The 10,616-nt window shown below is 37.5% G+C and overlaps 1 long non-coding RNA gene across 1 annotated transcript; it reads right to left on the reverse strand.

Moving 5' to 3' along the window:
- Positions 1-63: 63 nt before the first annotated feature.
- Positions 64-5,021, reverse strand: LOC107754220 (uncharacterized). Its single transcript, XR_001641554.1, has 3 exons — positions 5,009-5,021; positions 911-1,246; positions 64-517 (listed from the first exon to the last, which is right to left on the reverse strand). It is a non-coding gene; the product is annotated as an uncharacterized LOC107754220 (long non-coding RNA).
- Between the last annotated feature and the right edge of the window lie 5,595 nt (positions 5,022-10,616).

Here is a 10,616-nt window from a genome sequence, read left to right on the forward strand (position 1 = left end):
AAAAAAACTGAGGCAAACTGAAAGAGTCATCAACTTATTTCTGTAATAAATTCAAGGCTCTCACCTGGGTGAAATCAAATGGCCACTCAAAAATAATGTATAGTGCAATACTGTTACATAAGACATTGATTTTATATATATTATATACATTTTCTAGCACTCACATATTCTTTCTATTCTTCCTAATGAAAGATGCATGCTAAAAAAGTTGTATTGTATTGTTCAAGCGTTACAATACTACGAGGCTTACATTAAACAAATTAGGCTAATGAGCAACTGTTAACGTCAGTAAAATAATATTAACAATAACTACGAATAAAAAAATAAATAAATCAATATCAACTTGCCTTCATGCTGTACTGCCAAAGATAAGTGGTTGCAGACATGATTCTCCACGTGAAGTTCCATGGTGGGTTTGAACACTTTTGGTCCGCAGAACGGGCAATGGCAATTACAGCAATAGCTCTGGCATCTCTGAAGGGCAATCTTCTCATTGCCGCAACACTGTTCTGTGCATCTATGGACAAGGTTAAATGTATTTCAAATGTTATTTCTTGGCAAGTTAGCGATGAGTAACCTGGCTACTGGGTAGTGTCATATCGCTGACAACAGTTCACATGTTAGCTTACCATAGCATAGCATAAATATCTAAACATACCAGCTGTATTTCCAACGCAAATTAGTTTAACTAAGTTAGCTAACTTAATTAGGCCACCTCTGCAGAGCTATACACGTGCGCGCTAGCCGTTATCTAGTTAGCGCTATTAAAGTTACTTAAACATGTCTTGGCGTTATCAAAAAGTATGGACACCATCAAAACTTTGACATCTTTAACTGTGATCATTACTTACAGGCGTACACTACATTATGAATCTATCTCGACTATATTATTAATCAAATGTAGACTTACATTGATAAGAGCAAACGTTGGCGACCACGGGCTGCAACTTCACAAAATATGCAGGTTCATCCGGTGGAACAAAGTTTATAAAGTGGGAGGAGTTGGATCTGGATCCAACCTCGCCCCCTGGATCTTGTGTTCTGCAGTGAGGACCATCTCCCTTTGAGCCCCACATGAGTGTGCAGAGTTTTGTTCCAACCCTGCTCCAACACACATACCATGTAGTTTTCAAATAAGCCCGAATGACTTGATTTGTTGGATCAGGTGTGTTTAATTAGGGCTGAATCTAAACTCCGCAGGGCTCTGGCCCTCAAGGAATTGAGTTTGACACCCCTGGGCTTGACTCTTCAGGTGTATCTGTAAGTGTGATAGCAAAGAAAGCTGGTCAGAAAGCTCTCGGATTTCATCAGAAATATCTTAAAGGTCACATATTTCACACCTTTCTGGAGTTTTATTTTAGGTTTTGATGTCCTTAAGAATATATATTTGCGGTATGAGCACCAAAAACCATCTCAATATATTTTTACAGCTCCTCTCTCAGGAGCTCTGCTAAGAACAAGTCGATTTTGGCCTGTCTAATTAATGTTCTTGTAGTCCAGGTGATATGTGAAATTTTTTTCCCACTTTTTCATAAAAGCATGAAACTTGGTACACTTGTACAGTTTGCAGCCCTGAACATTTTCAGAAATGGAGCCATCGCAAAAACGCTTCGTGTTCGCCATTTTCTTTTCCGCCATTACCGAATTATGTATTCTATATTATATCTCCTGAACCAAACATGTTAACACAGAAAATGTGATGTCTACCCCTATATTTTTATGGTCAAGGATTACAATGATATCATATACAACAACATAAACTGTTGAGGTGAATAGTTAATGGTGAATTCAGTGACGTTGTGATAAGAATTACAATGAAATCACAGTATCTGAGAAGATGAAGGAGATTTCAAGCATATTTCCTGTAAACTTAATTTACTATCACTCTATGGGGCCAGAGATGCCTACTATGTTAGTGTCCACAAAGGGGAAGCATTTATTTCAGTTGATACTTCCAAAGTCCCTTTAAGACAAGTCATGTCACTCAGTGGCCATCTTTGAAACACCTCTTGGGCATGCAATTGCAGCTTCTATCTCTTTGAATGGGGAAACATCAAATTCTCCAAAACTGTTTGTCAAGCTTATGATTAAATTTCATATTTGAAATCACCAATGAAATATGACAACAACTGTCTCATAAATGTTGTTTCTTATGCGCCAATAGCGTTAAAAAAAGCGTATTTTTCAGGCTAGACCAGCCAATGCGCAAGCGCAGTCCTAAGCACGCGTCTCCAGAACGCTGAGAGTTTCCATAGCAACCGGGACTTCTAAAGGCAGCTGCAGTGACGTAATGACTTTACCGAATAGCGATTGGCTCTTTTACTCAGAAAGCAGGGCTTCCTTCAATGGAGCAGCCATATTGAGCGTTGCATTTTCCCCCCCATTCATAACCATACGAGTGTCACGTCTTGGGCATTCTATAGTCTTTGATACTTCTCAGTGCAGTCTTCCTTCTTGATGAACTGTCACTCTACTGACACCTTGGTAAAAGTCAACACTCTGCCTGACTCTACATTTATTCATTTAGCAGACACTTTTATGCAAAGTGACTTACAATTGAGGAGTACAACATGCAATTCATCATAAAGAGGCAAATAAACACAGGAAGTGCTCGTAATACAAAGTTTTAGACATCGCTCAGATTAGTACAAGCTAGAACAGGGAGGGATTAAGGAAATTGAAAGTGAATTGTCAGGGATTCAGCATTCCAGATGGGCGTGGGAAGACCATTCCACCAGCATGGAACGGTGAACAAAAATGTTCTGGAAAGTGATTTTGTGCCTCTTTTTGATGGTACCACGAGGCGTCGCTCACTTGTAGATCTCAGGCTTCTGGAGGGGATGTAGATTTGTAAGAGTGAATGGAAGTAGGAGGGTGCTGAGCCTGTGGCTGTTCTTTCTTTATGCAATCATCAATATCTTAAACTTGATGTGAGCCGCAACTGGCAGCCAGTGCAGGGAGATAAAGAGAGGTGTGATATGGTCCCTGTCATGGACTATGCTCCATTCAGCTTAAACACTCCCAAGAAACTCCAGGGCACAGATGATTAATTTCCATAAAGTTTACTGGGAATATTGTGAAACTGTAATACAATACAAATGAGATATATATTAATATTAAATCCAAATACAAGTGACAGAGAAAACAGCACGGATTATCTACACAGCGGTGATCTATATGATAAAACGCAATCGAGCTAGTAAACAATCGGCAGTAATAAACGTAAAGCTAGCTTAGCCGTCTCAATAGTCTTACAAAGATGAAAATAGACACTGTCCTAATATTACATGATGAGAAAAACTCACAGACGTTGCTTTAGCAAAGGGGAAAAGGAAAAGGCGATCGCTCGAGAAACGGATGACTGAGAGAGCTCGCAGACTGCTGCGACTGACTACCGCATAGCGATCTACTTCCTGATTCATGACGTGCGCAGTACCGCGTTACTACCGTTACAAAGATAAACAGATCACGCTGTACTGTTGAAACAAAACAAAAACGCTTTTTTTTCCTTTTTTTTCTCAAGCGGCATGACAGTCCCTTTTGGGCTCCTTGAAGATCAGACGTGCTGCTGCAGTCTGAATCATTTGTAGAGGTTTGATTGTACATGATCGAAGTCCAGCCAAAAGAGCATTGCAGTAGTTCAGACTAGAAATGACAAGGGCCTGAACAAGAAGTTGTGCAGCATGCTTTATTAGGAAGAGCTTGATCTTTCCGATGTTGTGCAAAGCAAATCTGCATGATCGAGCTGTCTTTGCAGTGTGGTCCTTGAAGGTCAGCTAATCATCAAAGATTACACCACGATTTTTGACTGAACTTGATTGGATAATTGTTGATTAACCTAGCTGGATGGTGAAATTATGTTATAGAGTCGGAGTGGCAGGGAAGACGAGAAGCTCAGTCTTTGCCAGGTTGAGCTGTAGGTGATGTTCTTTCATCCAAGCCAAGATGTTTGACAAGCAGCCTGAGATCCGTGCAGCCAACATTGGAATGTCTGGTTGAAATGAGAGATAGAGCTGTGTGTCATCAGCATAGCAATGGTAGGAGAGGCCACGTGCCTGTATGATGGGACCCAGTGATGTAGTGTATATGGAGAAGAGGAGGGGTCCAAGAACTGATCCCTGAGGAGCCCCAATGACCAGTTGATTTGCTTTGAATACCTCCCCTCCCCAGGCCACCCTGAAAGACCTACCTGTGAGATAGGATTCAAATAAATAAAATGCAGTTCTTGTAATGCCCAGTGAAGAGAGGGTGTACAGGAGGATCTGATGATTTACAGTGTCAAAAGCGGCAGATAGATCCAGCGGAATGAGAACACATGATCTGGAATCAGCTTTCGCAATCAACACAGTCTCAGTTGAATGGCTGCTTCTGAAACCTCAGTAGTTAATGTCCAGCTGGTTATGCTGTTAAATAAATAATGATACCTGGTTGAAAACAACTCATTCAAGTGTTTTCGATAAGAATGGAAGAAGAGAGACAGGTTTGTAGCAATCTACAAGTGAAGTGTTTAATGCAGTTTTTTTGAGCAGTAGGGTTACCCGAGCCTACTTGAATGCGGTGGGCAAAATGCCTGTGAAAAGAGATGCGTTGATGATATGTGTGAGTGCTGGTAGAATTGTAGAAGAGATAGCTTGAAGAAGGTGTGAGGGGATTGGGTCTAGATGGCTTGATGTAGGACGGCTGGCAAGGAGAAATTTAGATACTTCTGCCTCAGTGAGGGGACAGAAGGAGGAGAGGGGAGTTTTAGCATTGGATGCGGTTGGTTTGAGTTCCTGTGTGTGTGGAGCTAAGAACTGACAACTGATAGTTTTAGTTTTGTCTGTGAAGAATGCAGCAAAATCATCAGCTGTTAAAGAGGTGGTGGAGGGGGACAGAGGAGGGAATTTAATGTTTTGAAGAGATTACATGTGTCTGAAGTGCTGTTGATCTTTTTGTGGAAATAGGGAGATTTGGCAGCATGGACTTTAACAAAGAAAGATGAAAACAAAGACTGATATATACTCAGGACAGATGGATCTTTTGATTTGTGCCATTCTGTCTCTGCTGCCCTGAGTTTGGTCTGATGTTCACAAAGAAGCATTAGTTGAGCAGCAGGGGTTGCTGAGCCTTTTGGACGAATCCAGGTCCCATTAAAGCCTGAGATACCAAGAGTAGACTGAGAAGCAATGGATGGAATGAAGTCATTGTTGACAACTGACTGACAATTCCAGAGACCCACAGGAAAAAGAGATGGGTGCAGCAGAAGAGGTGTAGATAGGGCGAAGGTTAGCAAGATTGCATTGCTGTCTGCGTTAGAACATTGTTGAGAAAAAACAGGAATGTATTGGAAACACATGATAGATGTGGGAAAAAGAAGGTGTAAGGAGAGTGTGTGCCGAAAGGAAAATAAAAGATACCTAAGTGCCTTGTCGGTGTCCTTGCTCGGTGGAGTTGCACAGGTAGAGTCACAGGTATTCCACATCAGTGCACAGATAACCAGTGTTGGGCAAGTTACTTCCAAAATGTAATACATTATATATTACTAGTTACTGTCTTTTGAAAGTAATTAACAAATAAATGCAAAGCTTATCAACTCTTGAGTGAATACAGCTGTGGACACCTTGACAATTAGCACAACAAAAGCCTATAGCACGCGAATGGCTCAAATCGAAACTACTGCGGGACAATTTGCCACTTAAGTGCAGTAAACAAACAGTACCAAATCAAAAGCTTCTTCTTAGCTGACAACTTTTATTCTAATTACAAATATGTGCAATCAAAATACAAATTATAACGAAAGAAGATAAATAGAAACAGTAAATGAAATAATCACTTAACAGCAAATAAAATCTAAACAACAGAAACAGAAACAATGTATTAAGCAAACACTTAAGCACAACCGCCTACCTGACTCTGCATGAGAAGTAAGTAAAGATATAGTTACATGAGAGGATTTTTTTTATATATATCTCTGAAATATTTGATTGTATTCTTGAAAATAATATTGTATTACTGAATAAAATATTAGTCAATTATCAAAGAAAGAGAAAATAAATAGCCATAATATGGACTATTGTAGATGCTGTGATACTGTACTACTCAGATACTGTGATTTCCTTCTCACGTCACTGATTTCACCATTAACTATTCACCAGAACAGTTTATGTTGTTGCATATGGTATCATTGTAATCCTTGACCATCAAAATATATGGGTAGACATCTTCTCAGAAGATATGACACAAAATACATAATTTGGTAATGGCAGAAAGTAAAATGGCTGCCATGGCAACCACAAGGTGTTTTGATGCGATGTTCAGGGCCCCAAACTGTTCAAGTGTACCAAATTTCATGCTTTTATGAAAAAGTGAACATATCACCTCAAGTTTTGCACATATCACCTGGACTATTGAGCCTCTCTTTTGATTGGCCTGTTGTTTTCTGAGTGACGCACGACCAGGCCAACCACAGGTAACTACGGTCATGTATGCTGTAGCCAGTGGCGTACCGCTCATCTTAGAGACATTTTATTTTTTCTTTCTTTATTATTATTATTATTTTGCCAAGGCTTTACAGTGATGAATGATGTCTTGCTTGTATGACCAACCAGCATTGGTATATGACTAAATTACGATTAACAGTTGGAAAAACAATGCAGTGAACGCGCTGGCGCCTTGACATCGCAGCCTGTTCGTTATCAAAATAAAATACATAAAGAAACATATAAAAGTTACAATGCTCAACTGAAATAATCCGTTATTGCGTTCAGCGTGACCAGCGCCTCACTGTGCTGTTATAGCCTTTGTGAAGGATGATGATTTATGTCGATAATGCGAGTTAAGTGTAAAACCAATACATAATAAATATTATTTTATTATTTTTCATCCAAATATGTTGCGATTCGCGAAACATTTGGATTCGTGCCGAATGAGAGAGGTAGGCTTCAGTTTCCCTTTAAATTAATTTGTTTTTGGCTTGATGTTTATAGCCTAAATACTGTTAACTTTAGAGGATTTGTTGTGGAGGGAAGGCAATAAAATAGCCTGTGTTTATAATGTTTGTAAACATTTTGATTTCCCGGTATTTTACCCTACATTATTTCTGAATGTAATAGTAAAATGCGAAATGTTTTTTCTTCTCAGAACGCAATTTTATACAAGTAGCGTTTTTTAACCACGTGCCAAAAATAAACAAACAAATAAATAAAATGTTTTTACTATAATTAAACCATGGTTAATTTATTTTTATCAGGGTAAACTATGCACAGAGATTAATGCACGGTAGTATATAAATGCATGTTGTTTACAACATCTCAATCTGCTTATAAAGACTGCTCAAGCTGTTATTAAATGGTACATTCCTTTCTGCTATTAAGATTATTTTTCATTTTCTATATAGGTTTGGGAACAAAACAAAATACCCTTTTTTGGAAAGAGAGTTAAAACCAACTCCGACCAACGCCAACAAACACCGAAAGACTAGTCTGTTGGCGTTTGTCGGCACGGTGTGAATTGGCCTTTACATGTAATCTTTTCTTTCTTACTTACAGATGACTCTCCCACTGTTACCCAAATGGTTTATTTATATAAATATATATATATATATATATATATAAAATTTTCCCTTTAAAAGTTAGTACTTTCAGGAGGAAAGGGCACACAGATGTCCATCTGGAAATACAATTGTGCTTAAAAGGATCCGGTTTTATATAGTGAGCACTTTATACGACTATGAACAAAATATTATTTAAAGACAACACACGTGATGTTGATCACTCACCTTTTGCAGTTTGCTTTATGCAAAATTAATATTTTTGTTAGATATTGTTGCATAATTATGTGACAGAAATGAATGATCTTTTTGGTTTTCAATTTAGAAGTAGATATTGGGTTCTATCTGTATTTTTTAATGTGTGACAAGTTGTAATAACGAATGCCCAGCTTGGAAGCAGGAGCTTATCAGGTGCATTTGAAGGTAGCATTAGTATTTGGCTGGACACGTGTTCACATTAAACAGCTTCAGTTAGGACACCCATACGACATTGCAAAACATTATATTTTTTTTTAAAAAGAGAAACAGTTTAATAAGTATCAGTATTATTCAGCTTTGAGAATGGAAACTAACCTGTTTGTTCCTCAGTATCTTCTTGTTTGACTCTGAATGCTTCTTCAATCTTCAGGTCTTCACTCTCCTCTTTAATAAATGCCATCTTTATAATAGTGTCACGTGGGTCCCAGTTGCTTCAGCAGGGTGTTTTCTGTGTTTGCACATATTATCATGTTTAAGATGCAAATAAAATTGGACAGAAATAAAACCCAAACTAAATCTCTGGGTGCATCTCAATCAGCTCCCTAGTTCAGTAGTCAACACACTGGTGAGCAGTCAGTCATAGTGACAAATTGTCTTAAATGGCCTGATTAGCCAAAAAAAAAACCTGCACAGAACAAAAAGTGCACATGCCCTTCATATTTGATTATGATTTATATTTGTATATATTTAATGTTCATGTTTGTGTTGTCGAGTCGTTGCAATGGTAAGCAGTCAGTCATAGTGACAAATTGTCTTAAATGGCCTGATTAGCCAAAAAAAAACCTGCACAGAACAAAAAGTGCACATGCCCTTCATATTTGATTATGATTTATATTTGTATATATTTAATGTTCATGTTTGTGTTGTCGAGTCGTTGCATTTACACTGTTCTGACCAACAAGTGTCGTCAGCCTGCGGTGATTCGAGCGCTTCGATTCAGTGAATCATTTAGCGAAGCAATTCGAGCGCTTCGATTCAGTGAATCATTTAGCGAAGCAATTCGAGCGCTTCGATTCAGTGAATCATTTAGCGAAGCAATTCGAGCGCTTCGATTCAGTGAATCATTTAGCGAAGCAATTGGTTCAATTGACTCGGAGTTCCGAAAAGCTCAGTTTCTCCCATCATTGCTTGCCAGTGACCGAATTCGCGTTTACGATAAACTGATTGACGATATTGGGAACGAAATGGGACGCACCTTTTCTGTTACTCAAGTACGGATAGGATTTACTGATTATAATGTTAGATAAAGCATTACAATGTTAAACTCAGTAACAGTTAACTCACTTGCTTCTCTGGTAAAAATTATATATTTGTTTGAATGGATTGTATCGATTTAAGCACTTTAAATGTTTAAAAACACCCACCTTTTTTCAACCGAATCACAACAAATGCAGGAGAGCGGCGATGACTTATGACGTCACATCGTCACCCAAAATAAAAGTATTTTCACACGCTGCTGTCTAAAATCACACAGGTGCAGAGACATTATGCACAGATTGGAAACACACAAATAATAAAACATATATCGAAGGTATTCATATTTGAAATCTTGGTGAAAAACATTTATTTATGTCTGTGTATTAAAATTTCCCCCTTCAACTTAGAAAGCAGATATAATTGAGGAAAGTATTTATTGCATAAATGATAACTAAACTAATCATTTAAATAAGTCTTTAAAAATAGAGCTGTTTTACTCAAGATGCCTTCAATGGAGCTACCTAAGATAAGCATAACCAATGCTAACAATTCGACATTGACAAAAAAAGTCTAGCAGATATAGCTATATATATATATTTTGAAGGAAGTGTGTGATAAAGCAAAGGAAGTACCGGTAATAAGATGCTAGTGTATATATCAGTGTTAATAAAACAGTAGCCTATATTTGAAACCATATAGTTTCTGCTAACAATCCTGCTTGCAATTGTATGATGGAAAAATAACAAAATCAGTCAAAAAGATGAATATGGAACTTCAAGAATTAAATATTCAAAACTGGTAAAAGGTGAACTGAAACTAAAATCATTTGCAAAAATAAATTTTGGTTAAAAAGTAAAAACGATTCTGGAGACGTTTGTGTTTATATGTTTAAGAATTATAAGAAGCCATAAATGATCAATAAAGACAATATCTGACAAACAAAACAAAACCAGATTATATAAAAAGCATTGGGGCAAGCAGTATATCATTAGTTTAAAAAAAGCTACTAGATAAATTAACAAACAAACATTGGTTTTGAATGTAAAAACTTATTTTAGTTATTCAATATTATTTACTTGTTTTTTAAGCTGATAAAATCAACATTCCACTGTTTTTCGTTTTTTTATTAATTTTTTGTTGTTGTTAATATGCTGAATATTTACATACTGAAGATACACTGAACAAAATTATAAACGCAACACTTTTGTTTTTGCCCCCATTTTTCATGAGCTGAACTCAAAGATCTAAGACTTTTTCTATGTACACAAAAGGCCTATTTCTCTCAAATATTGTTCACAAATCTGTCTAAATCTGTGTTAGTGAGCACTTCTCCTTTGCCAAGATAATCCATCCACCTCACCAGGAGCAGAGCAGAAGCGGCAGTGTTTGATAGTTTCGGCGCCTAGTCTATTTTTGCTGCGTCGCTTACGCTGAATTAAAGCCACAGTGCATTTTTCTTGATCAAACTTGACCTGATTAACAAGAAAAATGACACATTTCACTGTAAAATCATGTGAGGTGTTTCGTGTTTCACAATCACGGGGTAAAAGGCACACAGTATTGATAAATACTTTAGCTAAAATATTTTTTTTATACTAGTCTAAGTTAATACTTGTTCAAAACAATCACTTTA

Source organism: Sinocyclocheilus rhinocerous, unplaced genomic scaffold, assembly GCF_001515625.1.
Source record: "Sinocyclocheilus rhinocerous isolate Xijiao unplaced genomic scaffold, SAMN03320098_v1.1 scaffold1524, whole genome shotgun sequence".
Lineage (NCBI taxonomy): Eukaryota > Metazoa > Chordata > Actinopteri > Cypriniformes > Cyprinidae > Sinocyclocheilus > Sinocyclocheilus rhinocerous.